Below are 19,222 nucleotides of genomic sequence, written 5' to 3'. Positions count from 1 at the left end.
CTGTTCTTCAATGAAAATCATACCAACCTGAATCCTCTCATGTCTTTCTGTGGAACAGTTAAGTAACAGCCGCTTCCATCAGCTCGACTTAAAAAGAGACTGTTTCCATAACTTTTTAGGTCAATTTAACTATAGATTTACAGTAGAGGAGATGAATTTCATCCTACAGACATCATTTTCAGGCATGCAGACCTGACTATGAATCTGCAAGATTTCCAACATCTGGCAGCCAATCATCTTACTCTATTAAAGACAGCGTCTCTGAGGAAGTGACTGGCACTCATCACAAAAACTGGAAATCCTTTTTTATGTTATTGTGGTTATTTTGTGCCACGGGCTGACAAAAAATACTCTAGACCTTTAGATCCATTAAATCAGAACAGTTGATGTTAGCTGTTGTGATTTCACAGCTTCTTTAACATTAATATGCTTATGAATTAATCTTGGAGCTTTAACAAGGGTATATAACAAGACTGTACAGGGAAAATGCTCAGCTTAATGTAGCCCTGCATAGTGTGACACAAGCACCGCCTTACTCAGCGTCTGGTCGGATGATTTCTGTGTAGCTGTGTTCCATGCATCTCAGTGACAAGAGACAGATGGTGTTTGACATAGGTCACCCGTCCTGCACAATCATGAGTCTTCTCCAAATGTGGCACATCTCAACTTGGCCAGCTATTTATTATTCATAAACAAGTCACTGGAAAGAGTGCGGCTGCCACAAATTACAGCCTACTGAAGCTTAAAGATGATGCAATTTAAAATTTGAGACACTGCATTAATGACTCATCAAACTAAAGAAGTGCAAGCTGGCACATGGTTAATGTAGACTCAGAAAGGCCATTAAACTATTGTCATTTCACTCTGTTTCATCATAAAAGGAACTGTTCAGTTTTAAACAGTTTCTCTCCCTAATAAGAGGAAATCAGTGCAATTTAATTTTTTTTTTGACGGGACTGTGCAAAACGTTGAAAGACATACAGTGGCAGGAGAGGAACAGAGTATTTCACCTTCACTTCATTCAAACATACAGTATGATGCTGGATAATTATATGTGGAAAATACTGGACATCTCTCAATGACAATGAGCCTGTCTGCACTGGCTGCAAACTAAAAATACAGTCAAGGTTTCTCCCTCTCCTACAACAGAAAAAAATAACACTACAATAGCACCATGTGTCACACTCACCTTCAGTTTCTAAAGAACTTGTTATATCTGCTTCTGTTTTCTTACAACTTGTATTATATTTCTTTGCTAAATGGATAAGTGGATACAATATTGTATAACCAGGGGCAAGGCATGTGAAAGTGTAGACCAGAGGCCCACATACAAGTAACAGCACCTCTCAGTCAGTCTACAGAGGTACACACCTTCAATTATGCTTTTATATCATTGCTATGGTATTTTTAAATGGTGTGGAAACAATGAGGCTTTCCTCAATTTCACTGCAACCTCATGGCACCTCGCAGTGTAAGCAGCCATTTGTGATTGTGCGTGGTAAGCGCTTCAGTGCTAACTTCGCTCATGTTTTTACAATAAAGGGGAATGAAAACAGCTGAATCCGGATCAGATAATGGCCCATACAGCTGCTAAAGGGGGTACATGGGAGATAGCAGCCTATAGCCACCAGAAGACCTCTTTAAGAGTTGCAGAGAGATACAAGGAGACTGTGACAATGGCAGGCCTTTTGTTCCCAACCTTTAATGCAGTGAGAGCTCCATTCTGTCTCAATCTGAGGGCCTTTCCCTCCATCAACAGCACAGATAAGTGCAGGTCTCACAGAGAGATGAAGGAAGAAACAGAGAAAATCTGATGCACAGAAACACCAGCAGTTCCCCCGGGACAGAGAGGGTCTGATTTAATGTCAGCCCTGCACCCCATCCAGCCTGACAAAGGACCAGTGTCCACCATTACAATGAAAGAAGATTTGCTCAGCCAAGCAGGAATAGAAGAGAAACGTGAATGGTTGAAAATTATTGTAAAGTTGTTGCAAAAATGCACTCATTCCATCTGTATCAACAAATGAGTTCATCAGCTTTCCTTAACTATTTCTCTATTTCACATATTCATTAAGCTTATGTTGTAATTTCTCAAACGCTGATAGAAGCTGCTTGACTTCTTTTTCACTGCCAGTCGAGTTTGCGTCTCTGTTTGGACTGTAAAGGGCGACATCATCACATCACTGACGGGAAATTCTTAAATGTAGTTTTACCAGTAGCTGTTAGCTAAGAGGCTACAAAACTTTTAACCCATCTCAAATTCTTTGCTCAACACATGCTGGACTAATCTGTCCTCAAGAGGCACTGAAACAAAATTTCAGTCAACTCTTCCATCAAGACAGACAAGCCAACCCCAAAAAGGTTCTGAGCACCAAAAGCCACAGAAATATAAAAGTGTAAAAAAGGTTCCTTCAAGTAGCATAGTAATCCCAATTATACATCTCAAACAGTTATAATGAAGCCCCGAGCAGGAACCTGTGACATCACCCCCACAGGTGGCAGGCAATTCATTTACACATACCGACCCTGGAATAGCACATTATGCCCACAGTGCCTCACAGTCAGGAAGTCTTCCACTTATCAGGAAGTCCTCCCTGTTTCAGGGCATTGGAACCTCTCATGAAGTCTAACCATCTACTCCATGCACAACAAGGGCACCAATGTTCATCACATTTAAAAGAATCCCTCATCATCATCATCATCATCATCGGAACAAATTCTTAGATTTGATCCAGGTCTGTTGCATATGCCAGTAACATTGTTTTTTTTTTTGTTTTTTTTATTGTAATATCACTGTTAAATTGCTAGTTGGTGAATCAGGGTGTGTGAACATTGTTTTTCTCTGTGTCTGCCCTGTGATAGACTGGCGACCTGTTCAGGGTTAACCCTGTCCTAACCCTACGTCAGCTGGGAGTGGTTCTAGCCCTCCTACGACCCTGCATGGAAGTAGTACCTACAGACAATGGCTGAATGGAGAAACTGAGGGGAACTGCAAAGTCAGGTTCTGGTTCTTAGAGGGTTTGTCCCTGTAAGCAACGTGTTTAACATTACAAGAAGTTGATCTTTTCCTACTTTTAATGGAAAATATTTCTTTGTGCTGTTTTAATCTTTACATTACTTTACTGAGATTGTCAGCTGGGATTGGCTCCAGCCCCCCAATGATCCTGCATGGATAAATGGTATCGCTAATGGATGGATGGATGGAGGGAATTTCATTAGCAGGTTTATTTGAGTTGTCTTTCTGGTACTGAGCCACCACAGCATCTAAAATGTAAATGACTGAACTCAGTCCATAGCTTGAATGGACTGCAGATTCCTGACAAAACTCAAACCTAGTGTGAAAGATTTTAAGTTTGTCAGTTTGTCAGAGGATGGGTTGGTTGGAAGGCTTCACTTCTAATTGTTGTTGTCCTGTTTGTTTGAGATTGTGTTCCACATAGTTGCTGGATCACTGTTCAGCCAGCAAGTGTTATGCTTTTCAGATGGACAGAATATTAAAGGGATATGTAGCCGGGTGGGAAAATGTAGTGCAACTGCTTACTAACGCCACCAGAGGGCGCTTTCTCAGTTTGGTGAACTGGTTGTAGAGCAGGTAGAAAGATACCGGAGGTCGCCATCTTGCCCGCAGCGGTGCGACCACACTACGGTTTTCGGAGGTTAATGAGGGTAAATATGATATAAATGTGTCTGGGATGTGTAAGGGATATGTTTAAGAGTAATGCGTGTTTGCAGGCTGAAATGTTTATTGTTAATGTGGGCATATGTGTTAGTGGTTGGCAGGTAAACGGACGACGAGAGAGACCCAACGGTTGTCATGTAGCAGGCCGTCGTCAGTGCTGTTTGTGCTAGGCCTACGGAAAAAATGCACAAGTCAGTAACGTTATGTATTACAATACTGCACATTCGTTGTGATGTTTTGACCTGTGAATGTATGAGTGTTTAATGTGAATTTGTGGGCTCTTTGTGTTATAGGGTCGAGCCACTGTAGTTAATTCTTTGCACTCTATTGTTGCTTATAGGGACATTTTTGTACACTCTGATAGCAGTTTGTAGATTTATTATCTTTATTTCTTTTGTACTGAACCTTAAGAAGACACGTTTTGTACTCTTTGGTGCTAGTCTACATTTTTTACTTTCGTACTCTTTTGTAATAGGATAATTACTTAAGGTTTACGGACATTGTCCAGTGATTATAGCAGACTAGACAGAGTTACAGTAAGCGTCCCGTGTGCCAGGCACAGTGTGGTGTCGCTGATTTTTGTTTCTACTAGTACTGTAGATACAGCTGAAGACTATCAGCCAGTTGAGTTTTAAACTTGCATCATTTATTTTATTTGTACACCATATTCTTCTGTTCAGAATTAAAGACCCCAGAAGATATTTTTGTGTCCTGTGCTGGTTCAATTTAGCCAGGCTACAGATAGTTAAAAATTTTGGCAAATTGGCCCTTTGCCATAATCGCTATAGTCATAGCAGTAGGTTCGTTGCCTTTATTTGTCGGTGCAAGCTAATTTTAGAACGGTGGGGCGGAGCCACGAGCTGCTCAGAGCTACGCTACGGAGGCTAATGGGATTTCTTGGTTTCCCTCATCAAACTCATCAAATACACAACCCAACAACTCCAAAACGCTCTCGTGGACAAGTTGTGACCTGCACATTCACCACGCTATGAGATAATAATGGAACGTTACGAGACAGAGTTCTTTTCAAGGTAAATACAGAGACTGCTTGCTGAAAAACTGTCCCTGAAGGCAACGCGAATCACCGGTTTTGCATGAATTTACCTCTAAAACGACTCTGTCTCGTAACGTTCCATTATTATCTCATAGCGTGGTGAATGTGCAGGTCACAACTTGTCCACGAGAGCGTTTTGGAGTTGTTGGATTGTGTATTTGATTAATTTGATGAGGGAAACCAAGAAATCCAATTAGCCTCCGTAGTGTAGCTCTGAGCAGCTCGCTGCTCGACTTGGCGGTTCTAAAAATAGCTTGCACCGACAAATAAAGGTAACAAACCTACTGCTACGACTAAGGATTATGGCAATGGGCCAATTTGCCAAAATTTTTAACTATCCCTTTAACACGTGTCTTACAAATGAGAATTCTCTACAATATGCTTAGTACAGTAGAAACTGATCCCAGGTTACTGAGCAGCAGTGGTGTGTTTTACTGCATTCAGGCACTAAAGTTGAAATTGATTTAAAAGCATGGTGTTGTGACCCAGACAACTCTGACAAGTTGATATCCAGGTAAATCCACAACCGTGTTAGTGAGGTCTTGGAGAAGAATGAGACAGAATTCATTTGTGTTGCTTTATTGCTCCATACCCTATAAAAGTAAATTGAGTTCATCTATTCTATTGTAGAAAGAGAAAACAGTCAGCAGCAGCATGCTGTGTCCTCTCCTTCTCGGAAAAAGCATATTCATATCACCGACCTCTCCAGTACAGGACCTTCAGCCTTTCCAGTGTCAACAGGGAGTATGCAAGCGTTAATTTCTCGTAATGGACTCAAGAAAACAGTTGGCATTAGCTCCCTGTTGTTCAGGAGAAATATTTCAATCATTGTTGTCTAGAAAAAAATTATAGCAGCAAGCAGGAAGAAAAGCACTGAAACACTTGCTATCATCTGGGATGGTGGCACCAGCCAGCATCACACAAAATGCATTTTTTTCCATTCTTCTTTAGTGCACCGGCATACACCTGCATCACTTGACAGTCTTCTAGGGGCAGGAGCGAAAGGGATTCAAAGGACTGAAATCAGTTGGAGGTCTAATAGAGCTCATTTTGACACTAATCCAGAGTCCCCCATATGGGGGACTTGAAGACATGCATAACAATAACAAAGCCCCCACTGCACTGATTATGAAAGAATATGGTCATATTATACGTCAAATTAAACAGCAGAAGCTGGGCTACAACGTGTAAAAACCATGTTTATATGACCCAAACACAGCCCAAACACTACTCAAACAAACAACTAGACATCAAACTTCATAAAGCACCTCTGTGTGGACCCAGTCGCCACATTTCTGGCTCGTATACTACTGTACATAATGCAAAACACATCAGCGACCTCTCATCTGAACGTGAACATCGGGGCGTCCCCCAGCAACAGCAGCTAGCAGCAGCAGCTAGCAGCAGCACGGCAGAGGGAGAAGACAACAACCAGCAAAGTCGAGCAAAAACAGACACTGCGTGGCCAAAACATGGTCGTACATTTGCTCTTACCTTTGCTGTTTTGCCGTGAAAAGGTTGTGTTATGGGTAAATCCACGATATTTCCAGTTGAACTCTGCCTAGTGTGTACATCTGAACTAGCCGGGCCGAAACCCGACGGCGCTAGGACCCTACACGGAAGCCTGGTGCGCGCGCATACAACCCCACGTTGGCCTGCACGTGGATCTGCTGATCTGACTGGTTCATGGCTGTCACATGGCTGCCAGTGCGGCCAATCACATCGACCTGGGTCTAGCGTCATTCCTCTCTCTCTATTGGTTAAAATGAGCCGCCCCTCACTCGAATCGACCACTGCGCTGCAGAGATAGAGGCTGAAAGCCAAACCCACCCAAACAAGCTGCTCTGAGAGTGCAGCAGGGCGCAGAGAGACTGAATCCACTATTTTAGTTATTTACAATCGGTTCCAGTAGATTTATTTTCAGTTAGTTTATCCAAATTGTGTGAAAATAAAGATTAAACAATAGTTTATAGTAGCAGGTGGTTCCAAGCTGTGCCAAAAATGGACATTTTGGAAAGTTCGCCTGGATATTTTGTAGTAAAATCTCAATCATTTTGTCCTGCTTCAATTAATCAGAATCAACCACTGCAGAGACAATGTTCACATGTTGTACAATGATTTTATAGAGAGTTTGAGCTTCATCAGCATTATTCTAAAGGGCACTCATCAAAAATATGATTTTTTTTTTAGGCGAATATTAATTTTATTAATTTTTTTCTGTGTGTCATCTTCATTTACTCTTCACCAGTAACAGATATACTGAAATTTACACATTTCAGCAATTCCTCATTTTTTTCCCTTTACTATGACACCAAAAGTATTCAAATAGACCTTGTGGTTGCAGAGATATACTCATTTTATTATGGATATGCAATTTTCGAGAAAAGGCCTAAAAAATAGGCTGGATAACCTCCATCCATCCATTTTGCGCCGATTATCTTATGCATGTGCCAAGGTTAAAGCAGCTCAGGTCTTACACTGGTTGTGAGGAGAGACATCCATTCACACTCTCACAGACCTACATGGAAGTCAACCTCTAATCTAACCTCCCTGTCTATGGATACATGACACGCAAACTCTAAACTGAAGTTAACAGTTTTAAGCAGAATTACATATTGTACTTCATGGTATATATTATACAGTATCTACTTAGGCAGAAATTAAATGCATGAAGCACAATAAGATGAAAAAACATTTTACTTTATCTCTGTTTATTCTCAAAAACTGTAAAGCACTCACACATGAAAATCATCAATCACTGGGGATTGCAAATGTCCAAATTATAGCCTACTGAATCAGGAACACAATCTAGAGGGTGACTCATGATCATATGCACTGTATTTAGTATCCTAATCTCTCTTAATGTGTGGAGATTCAGAAAACACAGGATAAGATGTAATTTTCTGTGCGAGCACATACAAAAGAATTGGTGGACTTGCCGGTGAATAGTGGATAGTAAGTAGGTAAGTCAAATTTTGGGACGCATCGTCAGTAGTGTTCCTCTGGCTCATTGGGTGTTTCGGCCTTTATCACTATACACCCTCAACAGAGGCGGCCAGCTACAGGCTGATCAGGCCCGAGCTTGCGTCCCATGCCCAATCAGTCAGTTAACTTGCTTTGTTGTCATGTAGCAGACATCTCGGGGGATATATGGCTTGCTAGCTGGGAGCCCAAGAGGGGTCGTTCCTCTTCAGCCAAAGCCACTGGCTGCTCCTCTCTGCTGCTTCTGATGGAAGAAATTGGGTTTTGCAATTATATAATTATTTTTTAGCTTGCAGCTGAAAATCTGCTACAAAATACAAATATATTCTCCCACGTTCTGACTGTGTATTTCACTGCCACTTATCCTAGAGGTGTTTATTCACCTCAACCTTTGGTGGCAAGATTGAAAGGAGAGGAAAATTACAACACTGTTTTGAGAGGAATAAGATGCTTTGTGCACAGCTTGGCAGTACAAATGCCATTTCATTAGGAGGAGAAGGTCAATTGTATCCATCACCCTTGTAGAGATAAATGAACAATTGTGTGGCAACCAAAAGATCATCAGTTGATGAAAGACTAACATTGATCTAAAGAAAAACACCTCAGCACCTAAGTGCTTAAAGCATTTGTAAATGTGTGTTTTGAACAAAATCAACCTGTGAGGCACATCCATAAATGCTAAGCTTTTAATTAGCATGTGAAATTTATGCAATTCTGAACTATTATACATAATTACCAGGTGTCGAAGATAAGGGCAGATTATTCATTCTTTATCTATATTAATTAGCACAAAGGTGACCTATCATGAGTTGTATTTGTAATGGTATTACATCTGCAGACTACTGAAAAGTCTCCAAAAACATTGCTCAATACTTTATGGCAGTTTGCTTCATTTTTTAACCGATAATACAGCTTCGCTCCAAGAAAAAGATGCCAGGTTTATTCTGAATGCTAACGTCCAATAAATATGTAAAAGATAAATATAGTGCGTTTTCCCTCCAGGTATGCTCTTTAGCCTAAACTAAGCTGACACAGACACAGGCTGGTGTGAAATCTCTGAGGGAAGTCTAGTTGGGGAGCATCACCCCCTCCCACCCTGCACCCCAGTCGATGCTTGAATAATGTATGAAGGATCTGGAGACATCACTTAGAGATGCTGCCAATATCAGTTGGGGCCCTGCCCACCCCCATGGCTGCTGCCCTTTACCACAACCTTTAAAAGGTGGATCCCTTAATACGGGCACACTTATTTTGTAAAAGGCCCAAATGATAACACAAAAGTAACCCCTTCAGTTGCAACAGACATGTGCAGGGATGTCCGTTTTGTGTGGGCGGGGGATAAGAAGGACTAATGGGTATCAGTTATTTCCATCTCGCCTGTGTTTACTGTGTTTGTTTTAAGAAGAAACAATAAGTTTTCTTCTGCTTTGCTGTGACATGGTGACCATTGTTTTCAGTTAGTCATGATGTATTTTTAAACAGTGCATTTCCGTTCACAGATCATGTTTTGTTGCAGTGAGTTAAGTGTTCCGTTTTCATATTCAGGGGTCAGGCAATAAAACACATCTGAAAACAGACAAAACAGTAATGACACTGAAAGAAGCTGCAACAATAATGAGAGAATAATGAAAGACAATCATTCAACATGTGGAGGATCACGTGTGTGACCAGATGAAGAGTTTCCCAGTACCTGAGGAGGGGAGCTTTCCTATACAAAGTCATCACATCTGCTAATGAAACAATATCGCTATATTGTTATTATTTTTGATTTTATGTTGCATTTAAAAGCAGAGTCTTCTCAGCTCTTACCGTGTGAATACATGGGGTCTTGGACTTTATCCAACATCATATTCTGCTGCTTGTTTGTAGAAAGCTGTGTGAACCTTATAGATTTACTTTCATAATCCATGCAACAAATAAATAGAGAAATCATCAAGCCTATTTGCAATGCATCAATGTTATATAAATATTTTTTGTAATAATGAATGAAATAATGAAGCAAACAATGGAAACAAAATCAAATGTCAAATGAAGTCTTCCTCAAGCATGCTGAAAGCTAGTCACAGATGCATTGGAGTCTACTCTTTTCTTCACCTCTGTTGTGGTGTTGGACATTTTCTCCACCTCTTCCTGCTGCTCAGTGTTGCTCCAACTGGTGGTCATGTCATCCTTCACTGTAGTGATGACAGCAGGTTCATCAGTAATGATCTGAAGAGCTGGTGGAACCACAACAGATGTTGGTTGTGGACTGAGATCTAGTTCTTCCTCTGCTTTGTCCAGTCTGCAGCTCAGCTCAGACTGGATGTCAGTATTAGCAAGAGATTCATTGAGGAATGAAGGTGGAGGAGAAACAGCAGCACAGTCTGGTTTTCTTGGTTCTGCATCTTCTTTCACATCACACATACATGTACGCTGCAAGTGTCTGAACCATGGGGTTCAAACAGGACAGAGATTTCCCAGGCTGCCACCTCAGTGCTGTTGGCCAGCACATCTGCTGCATAGCACTCCAGTTTCTACATAAGGATGTACTGTGAGCCTCTCTGACCTTTGTGCTGATCTGCTGGAGCATAGTGGACAGAGCAGTGGAGATCCGGTCCAGAACAACTTTTGCTATTTGCTATTCAAGTATAGAGGAGGGCCTGCAGAACACGTTTTCTTGAAGACTACATTATGGGAGCCAAGCAGCTCATTGCTGGCACCTCCTGCTGCTGCTCTGTCAGCATTCTGGCATAATCCTGAGCCCCTTGAAGGATCTTTGGATGCCGGCTTCTGGAGAGTTGACCAACTCCTTGGCTTCAAATCCGATGTCTTTCATCTTCATGCTGGTTTTTTCCTCCCACACCAGCAAGAGAAGAGGCCTGGCATCCCCTGAATGCTTTTGCTCTGCTCCACCAGTAGCTCTGTCATGTCCTCCAGTCACCTCAGCTGGATCATGTTCACCAGTGAAGTTGGAGCCTTAGAAGCTCATTTTCCAGCAGAGCTGCATGTGATATATGGGTGTGCTGAACAGCACCCAGGTGGGTCTGTACACACCACTGATGAACTCCATGAGTATGTTGCTTCAATATAGAACAAGCTGAAGTGTCAGAGCAATGACAAACGATCAGTTCAACATAGTTAGCACTCAAACACAGTCGGTCCTTCAGGACCAAATGAACAAAATGTGTTCAGGTGGAGAGTGTGTGAATTTTTGCAGTGTGACTCAAAATTCTAGAACTCACTATGACACACACTCATTCACATATTCTGACATAAGTGCAAGGTATTATATTTATTTTATTTGCCTGATATATATGATTTCCTGAATCCTTTTTAAGTATAAAATGTTAAAGGCTCCTGTTAGGGAACTGGGAAGCTGAAGTAACATACACACTGAGTAAGTTGGACAAACTAATATAGGAAGTTCATTTTTGTTACGCTACATTCTCATATTTGAGCTCCACTAACCACTCGCTCTTTGAGGACTATGGAGTAAACAAAGCTACAGCCGATGCTGATTATCCTGTTAGGGTGAACCAAGTGAATATTTTGATTGAGTTTGGACTTATCACAGCTGGATCATGTTCACCACTGCAGTCTGAGCAGTCTCGGTGTGTATGTAAATATGATTAATGTTTGATTGTAAATGCTGTGTAAGTGTAGTGGGAGTGGTCATGTGGTTTCCAGTGTATCACCATCGACATAAGGTTTGCTGCCAAAATACTCAACTCTCTAAAGATCAAGTCTGGAAAAGGTATTGAGAAACAAAAGGCAAACTCAGTCCAATAAATGATTCGGAGAGTCTGAGTGCACGCAAAAACACTAAGGCAGGAACACTTGACACAAGGGACAAGGATGAACTGGCAGGAAACACTGTAGAGGGTGAGTATATATTATACTATATATATATATACCAAAGGAGACAACGAGACACAGGTGGAACACATTAGGGGCACGGCAGGTGGGGGAAGCAGACAAAGACAGGAAGACAAGGGATGTGAAATGAGACAAGACGTAAGTGACCAAAATAAAACAGAAAGTGACATACGTAAATGAACTGAAAGAAAAGAGACATGACATTAAGACAAGGAACTTGACGAGGCAGACGTGACACTGTGTCGTTGAGGTGAATTAGAAGAGACCCATTTTTATCAAGCCAGAAAAATCTACCCTCTGATTATGTGAAATATGATTAAAGAGAATATTAAAACACAGTATGATAATATCATGTAAATGTGGCATTTCCTTGATCCATATAAGGTTCAAAAGTTTTGAGATGACACTGTCTTATAAAAAAATTTGCTCAAAGATTTAAGTGTACTAACTCTCATAGGAAAGGGAGAATAGTCAAGATATGTACTGCTAACAAACATGTGACCATTGGTGGAAAGTACTGTAAGTACATTTCCATTTTCTTATATTTTATGCTTCCAGTCCACCAAGGTCTCCACACCTATCTTCTCAACAACTTTAGTTTTGCAGATTCAAGTTGATGATACAAATACAATCGGTGGACACATAATGATTTATTGTATACTGTAGATTCAGATAAGACTTGATTGATCCCAATGCAGGGGGAAGCTGACAAGTTGCCCAGCAGTAGGCTATATAAACTACCTGTAATCACAATTCGCTGCGAGCAAATTAACAAATCCACACCGATAGACAAACTACAACATGTTAACAGCTGCTGTTTTTACAATGAAAGACCAATGTGTAGTGGAATAGACCTAATGTAAACTATTACATTATCACTGTGTGATTTGTCAACACCTCTCTATATTGGGGGTTTTTCCCACTGAGCATTTGCTTGTTTACAGACAGCAATAGCCTTGATTACGACTAATCAACAAAAAGCATAAAGTTGCCATAATGTTCTCAAACAACTTTAGCATATCAACTCAGTTTAAGAGTCTCCTCCTCCTAGCTGTACGTTCAAACATGACTTTGGACATGTGTTCAGAGCTGTGATTCATCTTCATCTCATTTCCCTTTTGGATGGTTTCAAGCTATTTTGGCTCTTTAATCTTTGATTGAGTTCCAGTTTTATTTTGTAATCCTTCTCTTGTGTGTCTCATTGGTTGCTTTACTTCCTATGTTTGTCCCGTTTCCCTTCAGTGTGATTGTCTACCCCGCCCTGATGTGTTTCACCTGTGTTCAACTGAATCCACTTCACCTCTTGTGTATTTAAGTCTTTGACAGTTTGTCTGTTTTGCTTCAGTTTCCTCTGAGAAGTTTTCCACCTGTCATGCTCCTGTATTCCAGTGTTTTTGGATTTTCTGATTTTCTGTTTCCATTTCTAGTTTTCACGCTCCCGCTATCCACCAACAAAAGCCCAAGGTTGTTGATAAAAACATATCATGAACTTCATAAGCAGCAATTTAGCTGAATATTGTGGAAACAAGCTTAAATTATGAGATCTGGCTTCTTGCTCCATGAACAAACATCACTTAGTTGTATACAACTATAACTATCCCTGAAAATACACTTTCACATGTTTGCTTATTTTCCATTGTTGCTCTTGGATACACACTAACACCCTATTACAGAAAACAGAAACAAAGACTGGTCAAATAACCAGGCAAATTCTATTTTGGTTTCATTTCCATTCATTCAGGAGTCAGGGCAGAACTCAGTTATCATAACCTGTAGGAATTGCTACAACTACAAAAGACAGAGATTAAAAAAACAACAGCAAAGACTTTAAAAGGGTTTTTGTTTCTTATTTCATGCCTGCAGATTTTTTTTCCCAAGTAAATTTAAATATTTTCTGATAGGTTTGGTGTCTCTGTGTGTGTGTTTTCTTTGTTTACAGCCCCAAAGTCAAGGCAAGTCTAACTTTGAGGAGAGATAACAGCTGATGTGATAGGTCTCTTTTAGCATCTTAGAATGAAAATTAAGTGCACTGCTAAATCAAAGCTCCTTGGGGCAAGGGCAAAATCCTCACTCAGGGGGACTGTGTGTGTGTGTGTGTGTGTGTGTGTGTGTGTGTGTGTGTGTGTGTGTGTGTGTGTGTGTGTGTGTGTGTGTGTGTGTGTGTGTGTGTGTGTGTGTGTGGTGTGTGTGTGTGTGTGTGTGTGTGTGTGTGTGTGTGTGTGTGTGTATTAGTATGTTTATGTGTGTACGTGCGTGCGTGTGTAAGGCTTGGGGTAAGGATAATGCACTAGTTGTAAATGGATGCAAATCATTCCTATAGTAATTGGAAACATATCAGCAACTGAATACCAAATTTCAACATTTAATCATTACTGTATACTTTGAAATTTAAATCCCACTGTGGCCTGTAATGTAGTGGTTAACAGCAAGCTTCTCCCAGATGTAGCCGTAAACCCCAGACAGCTGGTGTTGGTATGAGACATTTGGAAGATATTGGATTTTTTGTGCTTAAAGGGATAGTTCAGGTTATCTGATCTGGGGATTTGACAGCTAGGTGAGAGGTGACAGGAAAATAGTTTGCTAATGAGGATTGTCTGCTAGATGAGTGGCAGTTTTTCTGTTTTTATTTTATCCATCCGGGAAAAATTGAAACTGAAAATATTAATTTTATCACAATATATAAGAGCAATATTCTTATGGAAAGTTAGGGTAATAAAATGTCTTGAGGTGCTTTTACATTGGTTAGAAAACATGCTTGCCAACAGCCTGCTTTTGTTGGCATTGTTAAAGGGTACAAACTGCTTTCACTCCTGGGTCAAAAGATGATGCAGTAACTTCAGTATTCATCAGCTGTAGCTGTCATCGGCCCTGATGTAAATATAAGACCAAGGTGAACACATACATTTTCTTATGTCCATTGTGACACGGCTCGAACCACAGCAACACTGTAAACAGAGCTGTCTCTCCCCAGCACAGTGCTGTTACACCAGAAACACCCTCCTCAGAGGGTGAGCTCCACTTGGAGCTGAGCTCAATAAGTCTGAAAAGCACACAATCGCAAAGTGTTTCACATGGAGGTTCTGACACTTACACTAGCCGCAACCAGAGGATGAGATGCCACGGATCCATTTTAGCAGTCTGCGTGGCAGCTAACATCTCACTCTTTGAATCCGTGTGTGTGTGCTCTGTAACTGCGTGTGACATTGCTACGTGCAGTTGAATCTGCGAACAGAAAGGCAAACTCGTCTGGCAGAGAGAAAGAACTCACTTGCCTTTTTAAACAGGTTAATAAAAAAAACTGCTAAAACAGAATAATTTTGGTGTGAAAAGGGCACCTGCATCTTACCTGTCTGCCCTCAGTCTGCCTCCACTGTCTCTGCTGTCTCTTTCCACTGGAAGCTCTGCTCACATATTCACACTACATGTTCTTATTTAGTTTCTTTTGAGGTACCCCACTGTGAATGCTGTCCTGACCTAGTGTACCGCTGAAACATGGAAATGTCTAAACTTGTAGCAATAGAAGGCAATTTTTACAATTTTATTTTTTCATTTGGGCATTTTGCACGTGTCCAGTGTGGCAGTTTGGGGATGGTTTTCTCAGAGACTGTCAGTATCATTTTGAGCATTGCTAAAAATTCAGTCTTGGATATTTTAAGTTGCAACAAACCAGACTTCTCACACCCACAGCAGTGGTGTCTTGTAGAGGTTTTAATTTATTGGTTGTTAGGTTGTCTAATTTGGTGTTTGTTAGCTTTTGTTTTTGCACTGATTAGAAAGCTGACATTTCCTTGCCAACCATGCATACAGCACATGTTCAACCAAAGCAATGAACCCAGCTCAAAGAAAATTCATGAAGTTGGCGCTAATAGAAATATCTATGGGTTCAGCTATTTACCCTTTTTATTTTCATAGATTTAAAAATGTCATGATTTTCATGTCATGAAGTTCTGTCTGTAGATTTCAGTGACATTAAAACTCATTTTAGTGATAAACCTTTTGAGACTGTAGCTCCTGTCTTTTAGTGCAGGTTCATGATTTTTTTTCTGCTCCTTCATTCGATTCCTTTCATTCTCAAACAATGAAGACGTTCTTGTGTGTGATTGACAGAGGCTATAATCAAGACAAAGGAGAGAAAAATCTCGAAAGTGGACGGTTGAATAAAACTGCAGCAAGGATGTTGAGGCCAAATAGTGTGTGTTTCTGCTCGTAGGTCAATTTGAGATAACTGCTGTGTATTTAAACATTTAGGGAATAATATGCTGCAGAGACAGCTGCAATAGCAAGCCATTGTACAGTATTCAGATAAAACACACCTGAGCTGGCCAAAGGTTTTCAGAAGAATAACTGGCACATCTGCTGTGGCCTCTGGAGTAACTAAGGAAACAGCAAAGACAAACCTTTGATGGAACAAAGTCAGGAAAATGATAAAAGCAATAAAAAGCTGCAGTCAGATCAAAATCACACTCAAAGTAAATCTGCTGACCCGGTATATACAGTCTAGCACATCAGCAGTCAATGAAATCAATGTGCAGCTTTACCCAGCGGTTGGATGAACCATACGGTGGCAGAAAGGTTGCAATTTCCAGGTCTCTCTTTCAAAGTCAGGTGTCTGTCTCTGTGTGTGAATCTGCTCCCGGTCCATCAAAAAGGCAAGTGCGAACTGGTCTCAGCTGAAGTGTAGTTAAACTGCTTTTTCAGAGGACTCTGGAGAGCCAGTGCCTTATTAGATTGTATTTCAGAAATGATAACTGAAGGCTTAAATAGCAAGATTTACTTTTTTATACATGCTCATTTCCCATTCTGCACGGTTAATAACATACTAATGGTATTATTTCTGACTCTGATTCTTTAGCTTAATTGCTTGTATCTGTTCATTAGTATTACATCACAAACTAAAGAGGTGTGACGTGTAGCACAACAGTGTCAGCATCTGTCTCACCGCCATGTCCATGTCTTCCAGGCAGACATCGATGTGACTCAGTGACTCAATGCCAGACCAACAAAGCACCTCCACTCCACGTTTGTGCCTTTTCACACAGGCATGGGGTTCTTGCCTAGAACAGGCAATTTAAGAACTGATGATAATAACAATACTACATGTTTCACAAGGCATTATAACAATGTGCAAAATAAAACCACCAGGAATGAGTAACAGTCTCTTAAAAAACCACCAGCCGAAATAGGTTGAGTGACACAAACTTGATTTGACCTGACCAATCGGTTGGAGCTAAACAAGCAGGAACACATTCAGTCCATACTTCACAGTTAACAAAAGTTAAAACAGACTAGTTCATGTTCGTAGCTCACAAATTTGAATATAAACTGAGTTCACAGTCCAAATCAACAAACTACTTCATCAGCATCACATAGATGATTCCTCTGTGATTTCTTGAGATATTCATTCACTCACAGGCATTTCAGGACTTGGTGGATGTTAAAGTTGAGGTGTAGTTTCAAATCTGTTTCTGATGGGGGCTGCTTGTTTAAACCTGGCTGTGAGATTTTCAATTGTTTGTATATGAACTGACTTCAGCAGCACTACCTGCTGTACTGTTGTGTTGCTAACATTACACACCGCACAATACTGTGTACAATAAACGCTTGAGTGCATCAGTAAAACTAAATCTCAGCTGTTCTTCTTGTGGTGTGTTTTTGATTGTTGGCTTTGATCGCCACCTAATGCATTGTTCTCTTTCGCCTGAATAAAGAATGTGCATGTTAATGTTCAGTAGTTGCAAACCAATACACTCAGTTCATGTTAAATGAACACTGAGCATCTGAATACACCAACTGAAGTTGCAGACTTGAACGAGAAAATGGGACTACATCGATACTGTTGCATTTTTATGCCTTGCACCCACACTGCTCCAGTGTTTTCAAGCCCCCAAAATGGAGACATTTGAAAATGCTGCTGACCCCATTTTAGTTTTAAAAACTCCAGGGTTGCAGTTTATTCTGCACCGGCAAACAGAGAGACTTTTGGAAGTGATTGAGTCTTGTCAGTCTCTTTTATTTTTTATTTTTTATTTAACCTTTATTTAACCAGGAATAATCCCATTGAGATTCAGAATCTCTTTTGCAAGGGGGTCCTGGCCAAGAAAGCAGCACAGTACATCCACATTTAGACAACATCAACAAAACAAACATAAAAACAGCTAAAACAATAACAGCAAATCGCATCAATACATTATAATCACCAGCTGCGTTCGGTGAGAGAACATGTGCATTCATTAGTCAAATAGTCCTTGATCCTAGCTTTAAAATCTTCCATACTTGGGAGATAATCCAATTTAAGATGACTCTGTAATTTATACCAGGACGAGGGTGCGAATGCTCTGAAGGCACTTTCCCCAAAGACAGTCCGCGTACGAGGAATAGTATACATTATCAATCTATCGTGCCTGAGACGACAGCTTCTGGTGTTGACTTTAGGAACCAAGAGAGAACACAAATAAGGAGGCAAGTCACACAGGACGGCCTTATAAAGAAAACAATACCAGTGTTCCCATCTACGATTATACAGAGAAGGCCAGCCAACACTCTCATAAAGACTACAGTGATGAGTACGAAAACCTAAATCTGTTACAAATCTTAATGCTGCATGATACACCGAATCCAGCATTTTCAGAGAGGAGAGATTTGCATGCATGTATAAGATATCACCATAGTCAAGTATTGATACAAAAGTTGCCTGAATCAGTCTTTTTCTCGCATTAAAGGAGAAACAACTTTTGTTTCTATAATAGAAACCAAGTTTGACCCTGAGTTTCTTTGTAAGACACTCAATATGATATTTAAAAGACAGATTTTCATCCAAGTAAAATCCCAAGTACTTGTAGACTGAAACTCGTTCAATCACTTTTTCATTTTGTATAACAATCTGACAAGCATCATCTGTCTTCCCTGATTTTGAAAAGCACATCAATTTAGTTTTGTCAGAATTGAGCACAAGTCTTAATTGATTAAGATGACTCTGAACGACATTAAAAGCAGATTGTAGCTTTTGTATGGCACTTGTTAATGATGAAGCAGAACAGTACAAAATAGTGTCATCTGCATAAAAGTGGAATTTGGCATCATTTACATTTTGACACAAGACATTTATATAAATAGTAAATAAAATGGGACCCAATATGGACCCCTGGGGGACACCATTTTGAGTCAACAAAGGTTTGGAGGATACACCATCAACCTGAACACTTTGTGTTCTGCCGCTCAAGTAGTTTCCAAACCACATGACAGCTTTTGAAGACATTCCTATATCCCGCAGTCGCTGGCACAGGACCAAGTGGTCAACTGTGTCAAAAGCCTTTGACAGATCTAAAAACAATGCAGCACAGTATTCTTTAGAATCAATAGCACTTATGAGATCGTTTAAGACTTTCATAGTGGCAGTGACAGTACTGTGCTTTTTTCTGAAACCAGACTGCAGTTCATTTAAAATGCTATTTGTTGTCATAAAATCTTTCAACTGGTCACTTATAAGCCCTTCTAAAACTTTGGCTAAAGCAGACAGTTTTGATATCGGCCTATAATTATTAGGATTTGATCGGTCACCACCCTTCAATAAAGGAGTGACATATGCTGACTTCCAGACACTAGGAATTATTCCAGTTTCTATAGTCAAGTTGAAAATATATGTCAAAGGTTCT

Source organism: Trachurus japonicus, chromosome 21 (genome assembly GCF_045865225.1).
Source record: "Trachurus japonicus isolate A0001 chromosome 21, Traja_1.0".
In the NCBI taxonomy this organism is placed as follows: domain Eukaryota; kingdom Metazoa; phylum Chordata; class Actinopteri; order Carangiformes; family Carangidae; genus Trachurus; species Trachurus japonicus.
The sequence above is the reverse complement of the archived record's forward strand: the minus strand, read 5'-3'. Positions refer to the sequence as shown.